The sequence below is a fragment of the Echiichthys vipera genome (genome assembly GCF_963691815.1).
Source record: "Echiichthys vipera genome assembly, chromosome: 9".
In the NCBI taxonomy this organism is placed as follows: Eukaryota; Metazoa; Chordata; class Actinopteri; order Perciformes; family Trachinidae; genus Echiichthys; species Echiichthys vipera.
Genome location: NC_139834.1, coordinates 29,952,594 through 29,969,920, shown reverse-complemented (window position 1 = coordinate 29,969,920; position 17,327 = coordinate 29,952,594). Strand labels below are relative to the sequence as shown.

At 40.8% G+C, this 17,327-nt stretch overlaps 1 protein-coding gene across 2 annotated transcripts in view; it reads left to right on the top strand.

Moving 5' to 3' along the window:
* The first annotated feature begins 250 nt into the window (after positions 1-250).
* The window catches only part of LOC310952195 (neural cell adhesion molecule L1.1-like), a 68,214-nt gene continuing 51,137 nt past the window's right edge, over positions 251-17,327 (top strand). For both annotated transcript variants that reach the window (XM_083920725.1, XM_083920724.1), the window contains exon 1: positions 251-390. The gene's annotated coding sequence lies outside the window, so the exon portion shown is untranslated. The remainder of the gene's footprint in view (positions 391-17,327) is intronic.

The following is a 17,327-nucleotide window of genomic DNA, read 5'->3' as shown; positions in this document are numbered from 1 at the left end:
AGAGAGGGAGGTAAAAGCAGGAGGGGGGAAGCATGGAGGTAAAGTAGAAGGGAGGGGCAGGAGGTACCAGGGGAATACAGTCAGAGAGAGAGAGAGGGACAGAGAGAGGCTGCAATGAAAGAGACTGATGTCATCTCTGTGAAGCAGCCAATCAGGGAGCAGCTGGGAGGGAAAGGAGGGAGGGAGGAGGACAGAGCTCAGAAGGGTGTGTTTAATGTACCACTGCAGCATCAGTGCAAAAGAAGACACAAGAAAAGGCACGACTCAGTAGACAGGAAAGACAGAATAAAGACACCGAGACGAACAGAGAGAGGAGGTGTGACAAAGAGGAAGAGAGATAAAAAAAAGGGGGATAAAAGGAGCGTAGAGAGAGCTGCAACACCTGCAGAGGTAAGATGACAACAATAGCATCCCACAATGCTGCTTGTGTCTCCATATCTAAGTGTGTGTGTGTCGGTGTATGCAAGAAGTCTTACATAATACAAGTGTGTGTATCACTCTCTATATTCATGCATGTTAGTGCACACTTCCCCTTCTGTCTGCTTTTACTGTCTGCACCTTTAACTTCAAAATACACCAACCACCATTCATGTTTTTGCCAGACAAACAGGATCCGTGTGGGTAAATCAGTCTTAAGGGAGTGTCTGTCTGACTGACTTGATTCAGCTTTTTTAATATCTTAATACGTCATCTGCAGCAGCGGGTTTATATTAATATTGAATGAAACGCAGCACTATACAACATTATAATGTTCAATTATTCACGACCGCTTCCTTTTTTTCTCCCAGGTCTTTCTTTTTCATCCTCGTATTGCAAATTAAATGACAGTGCTTTGCCTGCCCGCCCCACGCTTACCGGTTCTGTCTGTTCACCCTCCTGCTGTGGGAGATTCACCTTGTTTTGGAGTGTGTTTTCTTAATGTTGATGAGTTCAGGGAGAGCGGAGTGCCACAGGGAAGCGACTTAGGCTATCTCACTCTGTCAGCTCTTGTGATTCATTTTCTGACCGCAACTCCAGATAATTTTCTTTATTGATTAATCTGAGAGTTCTGTAGGGATGAGTCCTAAAACACAGAAATGAGTTGTGCACTTCTGCTTCCCTCGTCTTAAAGTCAGTTGGGTTTTTTAATGTGTTTTTGGTTAGATGCCTAAAATAAGTGGTTAACGCAGGCTGAAAATATTTTAATGTTATACTCTACAAGATGAAATACGTCAGTCAAAACGTCACCCGCGAGGTACATGAGAAATCAGGTGGAAGCTAGTGAGTGGTGCAGTTTGTTTTATAGCCTTTATCTTAGCTTCTGGCAATTGCATTTATGCTTCAGAAATCATAAGTTGGGTTAATTTTTGACGATTACCTCGCTAAACAAAACATGTAAGTATCGTAAACATTTTGAGCTTATTTTCAGTTTCAAAGTGGCTGTGTCTGATGTGGCCATTACAACTTGCTGTTTGCTCATGGGGGAATTGTCAGAATGTGGTCTAGACCGGCTCAATGTGGAAAGTGTTCTGAGATAACTTTTGTTCTGATTTGACAGTACAAATAATTAATCAATTAATTAATTCAGAATCCAATGGAAAAAAATCCTGTTGGCTTTCTGTGGAGGAAACCAGAGCGATACTTACTTCAGGGTCGACCTACAAAAATACCCTGCAGCACTCCATTTACTTAATTAGTCAATCAATCCTTTTTGTCTGTGAGATGTCCCAAAAAATAGTTTATTGTCTAACTATAAAGCAAGAAGTGTCTGTCTGTCTGTTTTTTTTCCTCGAGAACCATTCCTCCGATCTACTTCACACTTTGAGGCTGTATTGCCAGAGACCCTGTGATTTGGTGCAGTTTGACCGGACGGGGGCACCAAATTGACAAACTTTGTGTTTTTGCCTGTAGCTTTTGAAACCTAAGTTTCAAAATAATCTTTTTCTGGAATCTGTGGGTCCAGACGGATCTATGCCTATACATTCATTCATTTATTATTATTTCTATGTCATGCCAAACACTTGGGTCATACAAATTTTTCTCAATGTAGGGGGAAAAAACAAACAAAAACTATAACAAAACAGTATCCATATAAGCCACACCCATTTGCATCTAGATCGATTTTTCTTCATTTTGAATTGTTTCCACATCAGTTGTTATTTTTTTTTGGCGACTCCTGCAAATTATGAGCATTTGGTGAAGAACTTCCCGAAAAAAGTGACATTTTCAGATTTTTTATATTTGATACTGTTTTGCTACAGCTGGCCCTCAAAGTTTGCTTCAATGCTGTGGGTGGAGCTTCTTTTACAAAACACGTTGCATCTTTTGAACACTTTGTGCTATTGACACCACATTTGGTGTCTCTGTGTATGCATGTATGACTGTCTTTCGTATATCTCAAGAAACTTTCAGATGAGCGGATCTTGAGCACTGCACTTTTTCCTCCAATGCCTTATCTTTTTTACGACCAACAGTCAAAAAAGGCCCCCAAAGATATTCACACTACTGTTGTGGATGACAAAGATAAGCATAACATCTTCATATTTTAGAGTTGGATCCAGCTGTTCGATTGTCCAAATAGGGATGCTGTGCTTTGTCTTGAAGGCAAACAGACATACAAAGAGGATTCATTTCACTTTTTACTCCCTGGTGTGTATTTCCCTTTCATACATTTGCACCAGGTTTCTGTTTTGACTGTTTACTCTTGAATTCCTCTTTTCACTCGTAGCAACGTCATTTAACTCGCACAAACATCTCTTTTCCCCCTCCTGTCGTTTGCATTTCGGGTTTTTTCTCACACCAAGAGTGCTTTGGCTGGGGAACACCTCAAATTAGGCCACAACCTGAGAGGAGAGACTGACAAAGAAGATGAGGAGAGGAGAAGAAAAGTTTATTAGGAGAGGATGGAGAAGACATTAACAAGAGAAAGATGAAAGAGAATGATTCCAAAAAGAGAGAATGCGAGATGAAAAGAGTCTGCACTGGGAAAAGAATGAGAGAGGTGGAGGAGGAGGGAGAGCTAGGAGCGAATGGCGTAGGAGGATTTTTTAGCCAAATTATTTTCCTCCTCCGCATGTTTGGCAGTAGTCAAGTTGACTGAAACCATCTGGTGGGATTTTACATTAGCGCTCTTTTACTTTACAACCACCAGACAGACTATAGAGGACACATGCAGCCTTTTTTTTAAACAATGTGTCCTCGATTTTACAGCATCAGTCTCTCTGACTGTAATGTAAAATATTCTTAAATGGTCACATTTATGGATAAAGGACAAAAAGTCTTCCCCAGATGATGGAAAAGATATGAGCCGTTTTCTCATATGTGTGTTTCAATTTGAATGCCAAATTAATTTTAAGCAAACTTTTGAAATGTTGCAACAAAAAGAAATTTGATTTGGGTGTGTTTCCATCAACTGGTTTGGAGTGAAATACACACTTCTGTGTATTGTCATCAGAAGGCTACGCATTGCTGTAATCTCCGAATAAACAGAGTAGAAGAAGTAGAGGATAACAGGATGTCGCCTCGTTCATCTATCGGTGCCGACAGGAAATAGATGATCGGTCATGTGAGGTAAATGTTCACTACGTCAGAATACATTTGATATAATTAAGTTTCCATATCCAATTTAGCATCACCCCAAAATCCCCATCAAATGAGTGTAAAAAAACTTTTATGCGCACGTGAGGAAGTTTGATCGGCTTTGACCTTTTGCATTAAGCTTTTCTAATGCGACTTTTTAAAATGCACATTAAAATAGGTTTATGAAACACGGCTTCTCAACAGGAAAATCATTTAAACAGGAGATTCTCTAATTCCAACATGTTCTCACTAACTGGAAATACTTCGGGCAGGAGGCAGAAGATGACGCGGATTACGCCGCAGTCATTTAGCCAGTCCGGAATTTGGTTATAAACAACTGAGTCTCATTACACAACAGACTTTGTACTAAGGAGCTGGCAGCGTAACGCCCATTTGCATTCTAACACAGCTTTGTGCATAAGTTCCGATTTGCATTTTGACATTTAGTTCCGTCTTCTTTCAGGCTGGTGGAAAGAAAACATTTATTTAACTTCACTTTTTCTGTTAACATTAGATAATGCCTCATTTGCATATTTAAACATAACATTTCATCTTAATGTCAGTATTTGATACGACCGGCTCAAAGGCCATAACATAAAATGGGAGATATACGCCAACTGAACATGAACAAAAGTAACATTTATTAAACAATTGTGCAAACAAGGAAAACAATGAGGTGTGTAGGTCGAAATCAGTGGTGTATGAGGGTGTATGAGGGTGTTTACACATGCACATAAATATACACTTAAAGTAAATAAGTAAGTAGGAAAAAAAAAAACTCTACCAAGTGCAAACAAAAACAAACACCTCACCGCTTGTGAACCCAAATAACCCGTAACTCCCTGCCCTCCATCCTCACCAACTGGATCCTGGAAGCTTATTTAAGAGGACAGAAGCAAAACACACTACAGGAACCATGGAATACACAGCAAGAGCAAAATATATATTAAAACTAACATTTTAGAGGCCACCAAAGGCACAGAGACCACCAAAGGCACAGAGTCAAGATAGAGTCAATGTGTTTCCTTTTCTATTACTGAGTAGTTCAGTGGATGTCTATTACATTTCTTAGAAAAGAAACACACTGGCTTGACCACACCTAAGTCATCAGGCTGCAACTACACTGCGCCTGCGCCAACATACCTGGCATCTACCTCCATTTTGAAGAGTTTCTCCCACTGGGGACACAGGAGAGTTACAAATAAGCTGTCTGGCCCTCTGAGGACAAAACATATTTTGCCTTAGCCTTCAGTAAGGGGCGCAACTACCGTAGAAAAAATCACTGGTAGTAACCCACTAGCCCCCAAAAAATGCATTAGCTCCTTTTAAGTTGCGGGCGGGGCATAATCATCAATAGCATGCACTTTTGCACGCTCCAAACACACTCTGACCTTTCCCACCACACGACCCAGATAAGAAACTGTGGCCTTCGCAAACTCAAACTTGCCGTGGTTAACAGTCAAACGTGCGTTAGCCAAACGATCAAACAGCTTCCTAACACGGTCTTCCAGACCTCCAACAACCTTGTTCATCAGGCGGTGAAAGGTAGCTGGTGCACTCCGCAACCGAAAAGGCATTACATTATATGAATACAAACCCGTGGGTGTAATAAACGCAGCAATCTCTCGTGCTCTCTCAGAGAATGGAACCTGCCAACAGCCTTTCAGCAAGTCAAATTTGCTGACAAACTTAGCAGATCCCACCTGGTCAATACAGTCATCCATTCGGGGAAGTGGAAACGAGTCTGACTTTGTGACATTATTCACTTTACGGAAGTTTGAACAAAATCTGGGAGTATTATCAGACTTTGGCACAAGCAGACAGGGTGATGCCCAGCTAGAGCGAGATGGCTCTGCAATACTATTATCAAGCATACTTGACCTCCAAGTCAAGAAATTTGCGTTTCTCTGGATGTACATGATAAGATCTCACACATCTTAATCATGTTTAATCAAATGTGTTCGAGGAGGTGTATCACCAAACAGACATGGATACTGCTTAATCGTCTCAGATAATTTATTATGCTTTATTAACGTCTAAATGACTAAACATGCTATCCAGAGACTGCACGTTTTTTAGTCGACCATAAAGAACAGTTTCATCGGGGCCTGGTACGCCCCCCCACCCCTTGCCCTGCCCCAGCAGGAGGAGAGACATACATGGACAAACTTGCAGGATAGACACACTCTTCCTGATCTGTGGCTGATGTGCCCGGGTGTAATATGGCTTCAATAAATTAACATGAGAAAGCTGAGTGGAGGATCTACGGTTAGGAGTAGCAATCACATAGTTCTGATCTGACACTTTCTTAACAAATATATATGGACCAGAAAATTTTGCCTGAAAGGGAGAAGTCATGGGCAACAGTGCAAGCACTTTGTCTCCTGGGAGAAAAACACGACTTTCACCTGGTGATCATAAAGTTCTTTCATCTTGCCCTGTGCAGATGCCAACTTACTCCTAGCAGCCTCTTGGCTTTATAGAGTCCATACCTAAAGCCGCTTTCATACTCAACAAACTTTTGTGGGGGTTTTGACTCCTTCCAGTTGTCTTGTATAAGTGCCAAGGGACCCGCACAGTGTGGCCAAACACAAGTTCGTTGGGACTAAACCTTGTGCCTTCCTGGACCTCCTCTCTAGCAGCTAGCAACAGCCCTCTTCCCTGTCCCCATCCATTTGGATACAACAAGCACACAACACTGACTTAAGAGTCTGATGTAATATAAAAAAACAAAACAATCATCTTAATGTCAGTAATGAAGTGGGGAAGTTTCATGGTGATATCTGTTAGTTCATATTTTTGACTCTATTCACCTCAAGTGTCTCCAAATGTGTGAATGTGTTGAAATGTTTTTAAATCTGCACTTCAGCAGCACTTACACACACCAAACTTTACACTTTTATTAGCGATATATTCTGAAGGTTTCTACATTCACAGCCTCATTTATGCAGCATTTATTCATAAAAACATGCAGATTTTTTAAAGGCTGTATTTTCTGATTTATGGAGTGATAAAAGAGATATTTGTAAAAAAACAAACAAAAAAAAACTTTGACACTAATATGTCAACAAAATGAAACAAGAATTTTGAACCTGGCTTTATCCAAATGTTCACATTTCTGTTCTGGAAATGTGTAAAAAGAATAGCTCATATTTTGTAAAATAATGCAACCACAAGACAAATTATTAGTGAGTATCATTGCAATGTTTACTGATTTACAATTAAAAAAAAACAAATGAAATAGTCTGATAGCTCAATGCTAACACATAATGGAATTTACTATTAAAGCGCTAACAGAAATGATCATCTTGATGTCGACTCCATCCTTACAACAGATCTACTTGACGTGATTATAAAAGAACTTTCATGCTTCCTGTCAAAATGTCTCAGTGCCGCTTACAGAACTATCGTTAATTCAATTCAAATCAGTTTAGTTTTATTGACAGTGCCAAATCCTATTAAAAGTTATTTCAAGACACTTCAACTATAAAGTAGGTCTATACCACACTCCGAGTTATTCACGTTTTACAGAGACCCAACAATTGCCCCATGGGCAACAACAAGTCGAGCTATCTTATATTAATAATAATAATTATTATTATATCCGGTAATATTGTGCATAGTAACATTTTCTGACTCTGATCCCACTTTTGTCGTCGATTTAAATGGCCTTTAAAGCCACTGACTGTTGCTTCCTGTCTGACTGTATAAGCCTCACAGACGGACTGACTGTCTGGGCTCCTTGTATCATCTAGATTTGTAAGATAGTGGATTGGAGTAAAAGGACATCATGAATTTCTCTTGCCCTGGCCAGTCTATAAAGTCAATAAAAGTCCCCGGAGAAAGGTTTAGGAGCCGGACTAAGAGCTTTGAGCTGCAGGACGGCGGGTCAGCGGGAGGTCTGGGCCCACAAAATGAGATTAGCCTGACTTTTGCTCTCTCTCAGTGGCTTCCTCTGTATTTCTCATTATGCTTTTTCCTCATCCATCTTCATCCATCTCTCTCACGCCCCCCTCTGATCCATCTTTCCTCTGTTCTTGCTCTTTCTTTCTCTTGTATTTCCTTTTTTCCAACACAGAATGAGGCCTTTGTGTTGAGAAATGAGAGGAATGCCCCTTATTCTCTTTTACCCTCCTTTTTCCACTGAGCTCTTCTTCCTCATGTCTTCAACCCTTCTCTTCCTCTGTGTGTGTGTGTGTGTGTGTGTGTGTGTGTGTGTGTGTGTGTGTGTGTGTGTGTGTGTGTGTGTGTGTGTGTGTGTGTGTGTGTGTGTGTGTGTGTGTGTGTGTGTGTGTGTGTGTGTGTGTTCACTGTATATGTTGAAGCTATTGAAATTAGATTAGCTGTTTCTGGGAGATTAAAACCAGAAACACAGAGGGACTGTTAAGACCCTCCTACAGTCTCTAATCTGAGCTAATGGGTGTACATATATATATATATACATACACACACACACACACACACACACACACACACACACACACACACACACACACACACACACACACACACACACACACACGTGGTCTTTAACCATAATATTACTGCAAACAACCTTTGGCAAAAGTTGGGGTAAAAATATCACCAGAGGGTTTTATTTTAGTTTGATTTAAAGCATGACCAACAACGGACTTGTGTGTCTCCTGTTGGCGAGAAGTCCCCTTTTGGCAAATGTGTAACAATGGCAAAAGTCCACCGTTGGTTGGTTCTCAAGTGCTCACACACATACGCACACACACACACACACTTCCTCTTGCAAATCTGTGACTTGTGTTTTTTCTGGCCAGTGCAGTTGAACCATGACAAAAGTCCATTCATGCAGTGACCTCAAACACAGAGGACACTTTTATCAGCAAAATATCTGACCAACAATATCATCAGTCACTCAAATGAGTTATAACCACGTGTTGCACAACATATCCATTCAAAACAGAAAAAACAGTGACAACTAGCTGACTAATATATGACATGTATCTGACTCACCACCGAGGGGGTTGCAACGCATTACATGTACAGTTACATGTACTCAAGTAACGTTTTTGAGTAGCAATGTTTATTTATATTTTCACTTAATCCGTTGAAGTAGTTATTCGTTCTATAAAATGTCAGAAAACGGTAAAAAAAATGTTTCCCATATTCCAAGAAGACGTCCTCAAATGTCTGTCAACAAATCAAAGACATTCTTTTGCATTTTTTTGCCTTAAAAATCACTCAAAACAATTACTAGATTATGAAAATAGTTTGGGATAAATTTAATCGACTAGCTCAAATAAATGCAATTGTTTTTCCATTTCTAACAAATCTTAGTCAATTTATCGGTGGATCGACTCACTGGGCAGCAAAGTATGGAGTAATTTGGACATCAAAAATAATGTCTGCTGTAATACAAAACTATTAGAGCATCTTTTATAGAGCAGAGCCCCTCGTGTGCATAATCACTGTAAATTTAAGAGTCTTCATTGCTTTGTTTTCCTGTATCTCCTCGTACCTGCAGCGAGTCCCTGATTCTGTAACTTCTCCCACAGCTCACCATCTGTTTTCCGTGTGTTTCTGGGAAATTGATTGAGTTTGTGTTTGTGTTGCTGCGCTTTAAGACACTGCACAAAAACGGGGGGAGAAAAGGAAAACATACCGGTCGAGTCGAACCGAGCACCGGGGTGTGTGTGTGTGTGTGTGTGTGTGTGTGTGTGGGGGGGGAGGGGAGGGGGGGGGGGGGGGGTTAGTCACCCAGGTGGGAGACAATGGGAAGAGAAACTGTGTGAGGAAAGAGAGAGTGAGAGGTGAATCGAGGAGATACAGGGAGTGGCACCGGAGAGAAAGCGACGGTGAGGTGTGGAGGGATGGAGTGGGGGATGGGAGGAGAAAAAGGAGGGGCAGCGTGGGGGATGGGGGAGAAAAATATTGCTGTGTGCTGCTGGAGTCAGAAGGTTTCCATGGTGATGGGGGAGAGACAGAAAGGGATGGGCGAGAGGCTGCACACACACACACACACACACACACACACACACACACACACACACACACACACACACACACACACACACAATGCAAATTGACATTTTCACCAACTGATTGAATAATATGATAAGCATCAAATCTCCTTTTAATTTAAACCTTCCTTCCTGTTCTCTCAGCGAGGGGTGAGGGGGAGATAAAAGGGAGAAGCTCTCCTGAGTCGAGTGGAAAGAAAACGAAACACGATCTCCCAACTGGGACTGCCACAACTTCGGAGACACAGTTGTGGCTTTTCTGCATCCAGAGAAGCTGATGTGAAGTCATCCAGTTTGTTTAAATACCATCTTTGAAAGTCCAGTTCGGACCAAATATTCACGACGGGACAAAACCATTTTAGAACATTGAAACGTTGCAGGGGTGTGAACTAACCCGCCTCATCTCGACTTTAACCGGCTGATGTTGTCTCAATGTAGACTCAAGCTCGTCAAGTCTCCAGCAGCTGGTTTTAGAATGTAACACATGTCACCTGTATCAACAGCCAATCAGCTTGTAGCAAGGGTTGCGTGAGCAAGAGAGTAAATGAGGAGAGGGAGCACCGCTATCCAGAGCAAAGCAGTGAATCAGGGAAATAGAACGGTATTTTCTCTGTATCATCGCTATAGAAATGCAAGTATCTTACTATATCTGTCTTTATTTATGTTTTAAGATCATACAAATTATATCCAGATATAAAGAAAAGCCTGAAAAGTAGCAGGTCAGAACAGAAGTACAGAGAGTCGTTGCTATGGAGATGATAAACCATCCCGTCACACTGGTCTGAATTGACAGGTTTCAGAACGTTGCAGACCTGCACGTTGCAAGTAGTTGCAAGTTTCTTGGGCTGGGCTTTACATCTTCGTACAGCTGTGAGAGATCAGTGATATGCAGATAAAGTTGGACATATAGTGTATGATGTGAGCCAGTTTTACTCCAGTTCCTGATTTTAGATGCTGCTGTTTTTGAAAATCTGTGCACTGCTTTAAAACATTTCTATTAATGCACTCAAACTTTTAACAACCTGACGAGTCATTTGTGGTGCTTCCCCCCTCACATTACCTGTCTCACATTTATTTAGTTCATCTTTATCTGCTGCAAACTCTAGTATGCACTTATTTAAGGGGCTTTTGTTTTTCATTTTCCTTCCCCTTCATGTACCAACATGTTCCAGTAATGACAATAATCTTCCTAAACTAAACAAAACTAAATTAATGGTGCCAGAAGCTCAGCACTCACCAGCCGGCAAAAGTCCACCAGAGGAAATCTGTAAAGTTTTTCACTTTTAGCATTTGGCTTAGTACAGAAACGTCACCTGGGTCCTCTGTAGCATCCTCAAGTCCAAGTATGGTCACTTGTAGCTCCAAAATACCAAGATGGGGACGAACAAATGCTAAACTCCTGACTTCAAAACGGCTTTGTTCCTCTTTTTTTTCACAGTCGGTGGTGTTTTTTTTCCATTCATGTGTGTGTTTTCTGAAGGATGTGTGTAGGCGGGGGGATGGTTTTAGTGTGTGTGTGTGTGATGATGAATTTTTTAAATATTATTTAATAAATGTTATATAAACATTTAGTTATCACCTCACTAAGTTTGACAGCCATGATATCAAGAGGAGCACGAACTATGAACAATTATTTTTGTTTCTCTATATTTAGAAATGCTCATTTAAAGCTGCTTTATCTTTATATTTATCACATTAATTCAACTTATTCTTTGCCTGAACACTTATGCACTGTGTTGTTTTTTTAATTGTACTTCCGTTTTAGAGCAAAAGTGGAATTACTTCACTTTAACTCTCACTTTACTTGCCCAAACGAGCAGTTTTAAGCTTTAAAAAGGGCTGTTTTGACTGGGTTTTTTGCCGTGTAACGGCTTGTAACGTCGTGTAGCGTCGCGTTACGTTGTGTTACCCCGTGTAACGCCGTGTAACGTCGCGTAACGTTGCGTAACGTTGCGTAACGTCGCGTAACATCACTTCGCGACCTGAAAGATTGAAGCCTTAACTTTCTGCTGCAAAAAGAATGAATGCTGTAAATGTTATGGTTTTGATTTTAGATGATTTTATATATGACCATGTTAACGGCAGTGCATGTGTGAAAGGGACTTAATGGATGCAGAATGCAACATGAGTCAGTCCTGCTCCCTGATTCTGCTGGTCAGCAGTGCTTTAATGGCGTTGGTTAACTGAGCCCATGTCTCACACACATGATACATGATCATGTCATGTATTGATTGACAGTGAAGCCACTTGCTGGGACATTTCACTCTGTTAGCAGCATTATTCGTCACTAATAATGATTTCATGTTTTAAATCCAGACTTTGTTCCCATCTTTAGATCAGATCAATCAATTACTGTGCAGTAAGAGGATTACATCATTTTAAACCAAGATCCTTCTCGTATATAAATTGGAGATCAAAATTTGAGAATTACGTATAAATATCCAAAATATCCACTGTGTCTATATCTCTGCTGTACTACCATGTTTTTTTAAATAACCAAGGCACTTCCACAAAAACCTTTATTTAGTGAAAAACACAGTGATCAAACTTAGAGAACAGTGATCACTGTGTCAGAAGAGAAGATTTCAACAATGTTTTCTTCTGTAGGATTCAAAAATGAACAGGAAGTGTAGAGGCCACAGCTTTGAATGACTTCAGCACATCTGCACCCACAGGACATCACTAGTTTCTCACACTGCTCTGCTTTGATCTGCGTCCATTCTGACTCACTCTCTAACACAGTTCACTAACTGGAGTAAAGGTTTTTTGTTGAAGTGCCTTGGTTATCTAAAAAAAAAAAAAAACATGCTAGTACAGTGGTCGTATAGACTGAACAATAAAAAAAAAAAACAGTATTTCAGAATAAACCAAGTATTTATGAGTTGTTCTCTAATTGTGATCTCCAGTGTATGATCTGTTTAATGGTGATATTTTTACCGTTATGGTTCATTAATAGTTACATCACTCTTACGTTTTGGCTGCTTCCTCTGACTTGTGTGTGCAGGCGTTGATGGATGTATGGCCGTGGGTCTTGCATAAACCGCCCTGAGCCCTCTGTTACACTGTGGCCTGTCACAGCTGGTGCCACTCACCCTCTCGGCTAAATCTTAATAGACCCCAGTCGGGGTTGGGGAGCCACCCAGCACGGGAGCTGTTGTTCATCCAGCAACATACCGTCACTAATGACCGATTCAGACACCCCTATGCAGTCGGAGATAGTGGAGAGAGAGGCAGAAACAAACACGCTGCTGTGTGTGTGCGTGTGTGTGTGTGTGTGTGTGTGTGCGTGTATGTGTGTGTGTGCATGTGTGTGTGTGTGTGTGTGTGTGTGTGTGGAGAGAGGGGTGATCCAGAGGTGGCTAAACAATGTCACGCCAATAAGAGCTGATTTGAATGTGAAAGGCGTGGGGTTGTGCTGGTAAAACACAATGACACAATGATAGGACTCTGACAGGCAGATAAATACGTACAAACAGTAGGAGTAGATTTGTTCATTCATTTAAATAACGATTTAATAACAAAGTTTGTTAATCACTCAAAGAGAACAAACATGTCCAGTTGTTCTTTGTTGTTCTGAAGACATCAGACTGATTATAGGCAGATCCTGAAAATAATCGCTGCAGCTTTTAAGGAAACTCACACACGCAAGAGATGACTAATATTTATGTTTTCTTGTCTTTTTCAACTCCTGACACTTATTTCTCTGTGTTTTTACACTCTTATGGTTTTTACTCCAGCTGCGTAATACAAATACCTGATAATAAAATAATAAAAAATATAATAATGATAATAATAATTAAATATCATAATAGTTAAATACTAATACAGGATGAAATATAACAATAATAATAATAATAATAATAATAATAATAATAATAATAAAATTATAATAATATAAGAACAATAAAATAACACATATAATAATTATTAAAATAATAAAATAATACAGAATATAATAATACAATTAAAATATCCTAATAAAATAATAATACAAAATAATAATAATATAATATAATATATATAATAATAATATAATATAAAAAATTGATGAGACATGAATGACACAGACAGAGAGAAGAGAAAGAGTATCAGGAAAAGTATTATCCCCGGCAGACTAGGCCTATAGCAGCATCATTAAGCAGAACAAAATCAGCTTAACAATAACAACATTGCTAAGGGCTCGTAAGCCCTAGCTGTAAGCTTTATCAAAAAGGAAAGTTTAAAGTTTACTCTTAAATATGGGGACAGTGTCTGTATTTTGAATATAACTTGGGAGTTGGTTCCACAGGAGAGGAGCTTGGTAGCTGAAGGCTCTGCCTCCCATTCTACTTTTGGAGACTCTAGGAACGTAGTAACTTTTATAATAATAAAATACAAAAATAATAATACAAATATAATCATAATAATAAAATATAAACCTAATAATAAAAACTAAAAAAAGACAGATGATAGAGATAAAATATTTGAGAGTTGTAATCAAACTAGTACACTTTTATGTTGACATAGTCCTGTGGTTTATAAAACATTTAAAACCACAAACGTGAGCGTCATTAAGGAAAAGTCTGAGGATCATTGAAGTCATCCTCGGAATGAATGAACCCCCAACATGAAAGTCACAAAGATCCATCCAATAGTTGTTGAGATATTTCTGGTCCGTAGAGACGCTCTTCAAGGCTTTAAACTCTCTGCTAAAGATCCCAACCATCACCAGAATATTATTCACGTAAATCTACTGTGTCTTTATGAATGCTAGTGGGATGCTTTTCTCTGTGTTAAAGCCTTTTCTTTAGTGGTTGAAGCTGATAAGACGAGGGGGAGTTTTCATGTTTAAGCCTCGCCTAGAGCAGGTTTCACTCACATACAGGGAAAAGCTGCACACACTGACGGACCGGCAGAAAATAAAATAATGAAAATAATAATGGAGGATGAGACACAAACAGTAAGAAAACAAATAAAAGAGAGGAAGATGACGGCATGCAGCGGCTGGTCGGAGGTCTGTCCTTCTGTCAGCTGCTTTGTTCCAGGGTCAGAAACTGCCTCGTGTTCATTGAGTTATTCTTCTCCCGTCTTCCACAGGGACACCCAGTCTAGTTAGACACAAAGGCAGCGTGTGTGTGTGTGTGTGTGTGTGTGTGTGTGTGTGTGTGTGTGTGTGTGTGTGTGTGTGTGTGTTGCCTTGGTCAGAGTGTCATAGGGCAGGAAATAACCCTGAGTGTGACTTTACCAGAAACATACTTGACTCTTTCCAGACTGAATTCTTGGAACTGAATAAATCTCATATTTTATCTGAAGATACGTCCAGCTGCAGCGATCATTCCAAATACAATTTAATAAATAAATGCCAGGAGACGGACTGTAGATGTCTGTTTTGGTTTTTCAGTTTCAATATTTCTGTTGCCAGTCATATTATGAAGGGGCATTTTTTCTAAAGTCTAAGCGTTCGTCCACACGATCGAAAACGTTCTCTTTTCAACCGCTGTTCTTAAAAAGTTTTCCGCCCACACGGCATCGGATCAGCACATATCTGACTTCAACATTATTTAACCACGGCCGCAACCAAGTGCTTAAGGGCGTAAACATAATGTTTATTATTGGAAAACAGATGAAACAAAGCAGTGAACAGTTTGAAGACGCATTCTGTGTCAAAATGTTCTCATGAAATTGACATTAAATTATCCAGTCAAGGTTACACACACACATACACACACACTCACACACACCCACCCACACACCCACACACACACACATACACGCACACACACACAGACTTGTTTAACTCATTGGTGCTTTATTAAAATGACATTTATATTACATATTCATGAGGCCTGATGTGAAGGACATCAGCAGTGTGATCTACACACACACACACACACACACACACACACACACACACACACACACACACAAAGATGAAATCACCTGGTCACCACCTCTTTGCTCCAGGCTGTAGCATGGTGTGTGTGTGTGTGTGTGTGTGTGTGTGTGTGTGTGTGTGTGTGTGTGTGTGTGAGTGTGTGTGTGTGTGTGAGTGTGTGTGTGTGTGTGTGTGTGTTTGTGTGTGGAGTAATAAATGTGAGGTATGTAATGAATAATGAATTTAGGTGAATTTAGGTCATACAGCCAACTGGGAGGCTGACAAACTGGGAATAGCTCTTTTCTCTCCTTGTGTGTGTCTGTGTGTGTGTCTGTGTGTGTGTGTGTGTGTGTGTCTCCATTCTTCTTCGCCTTTTCCTTAATCTCTCCATCCACACTCACTTCCCGGTTCTTTGCTTCAGATCGGAATCTATCAATGAATTAATTTCTCGCTCTGTCGCTCCCTATCCGTCCACCTGCACCACCACCACCCCTCCCCTTCACTTTGTGACCCTCCCCCACATCAGGCTTCCCAATAGACCCCCCTTCCCCTCCTCTTCTTCGGCCTCCCCGTGGACTTGCTGGTCCACCTGCTCGCCCCTCTAAAGCCCCTCAGGTTCTGTGGGACAGCTCAGGACGCTGGAGGAATCGTGGAGGCCGCGGAGCGAGGAAATAAGTACTGTATGTTTAATGTTAAGCGGTACAGAACGGAAATATGTCTGCCCACAGGGTCTGGACTCTATAATGAGCAATGCATCCCACGGCCGTCACTCCCAACTCCTCAAATACGGCAGCTTTGTCAGAAGCCCTCATGACGCACGGGTGACCGTTATGCTCAACGTTAGATTCGGGTCCAAACTCTGGACTCTTTTGCTTAAAAAATACGGGTGAAATGGAGCAGTGTCATTAGAAATCATAGGGGCAGTGACCAAAGGACACAACGAAGAAATTATATAAATGGCAACGTATTTAACGGCCTCACAGCTATCTACAATGCTGCCTCTGTTTTCTTCAGAGGTGCAGTATTGCAACCTCCTCCACCGTCACCATGTAGTTGTTTTTTTCGCTTTTGACTGATTGTTTAACATCTGTTAGCGGTGGCGGTTTTGTATCTTTTGAAAGTAACGTGTTTATTTGCTTAAAGGCCTTTCTTACCGTCTGTTTTAGACCATAGACTGTAAAAAAAATGGCCTTAGCCTCTACATCGAGGTCCGTTCTCTCGACTTGATCCAGTCGTTCCTCGCCTACGGGAGTCTCCATCTTGTCAGACTTTGACTCCGCCTCATTTCCTCTGACCAAAAAAGGGCATGTATGTGATGTTGGGGGGAGGGAGATACATCCATCTGGCTGACGTTTACCTCCGAGGAGAAGTGGGGGCCAGAGGCTAGCTGTCACTCAATAGGCCACGCCCCTAATTATTTATAAACTTTAACCTCCAATAAAACAAAAACTAGCCTAGTAGTCTCGCCTCGGGGCGGATGGAGATCGCTGTTTGTGTCCTGTATGAAACCAAAAGGTCATCAAGTTCATTGTTTTGTATAGGAGTGCTCATCTACCAAATGAGAAAACATTGGTGAACGTCAGAATCTTTGTGACAACTGCTGAAGAAGAAATGGAACCGTTGGCCGACTTCCTGATCTTCTCTCAGCTCTAAATCCTAAGTGTCTGCTTTAATTCAAGAGGCTGTTAAGTGTTCCGGACAATGCTGTGTTAAATGTTATTGTGCACCGTGAAAAGAGGCTTCTCTGTCAGCGGAGGTCAAGTGTCTTGAAGCTGCAGTCACAATAATAACACACAGAAACACTGTGTGTGTGTGTGTGTGTGTGTGTGTGTGTGTGTGTGTGTGTGTGTGTGTGTGTGTGTGTGTGTGTGTGTGTGTGTGTGTGTGTGTGTGTGTGTGTGTGTGTGTGTGTGTGTGTGTGAAAA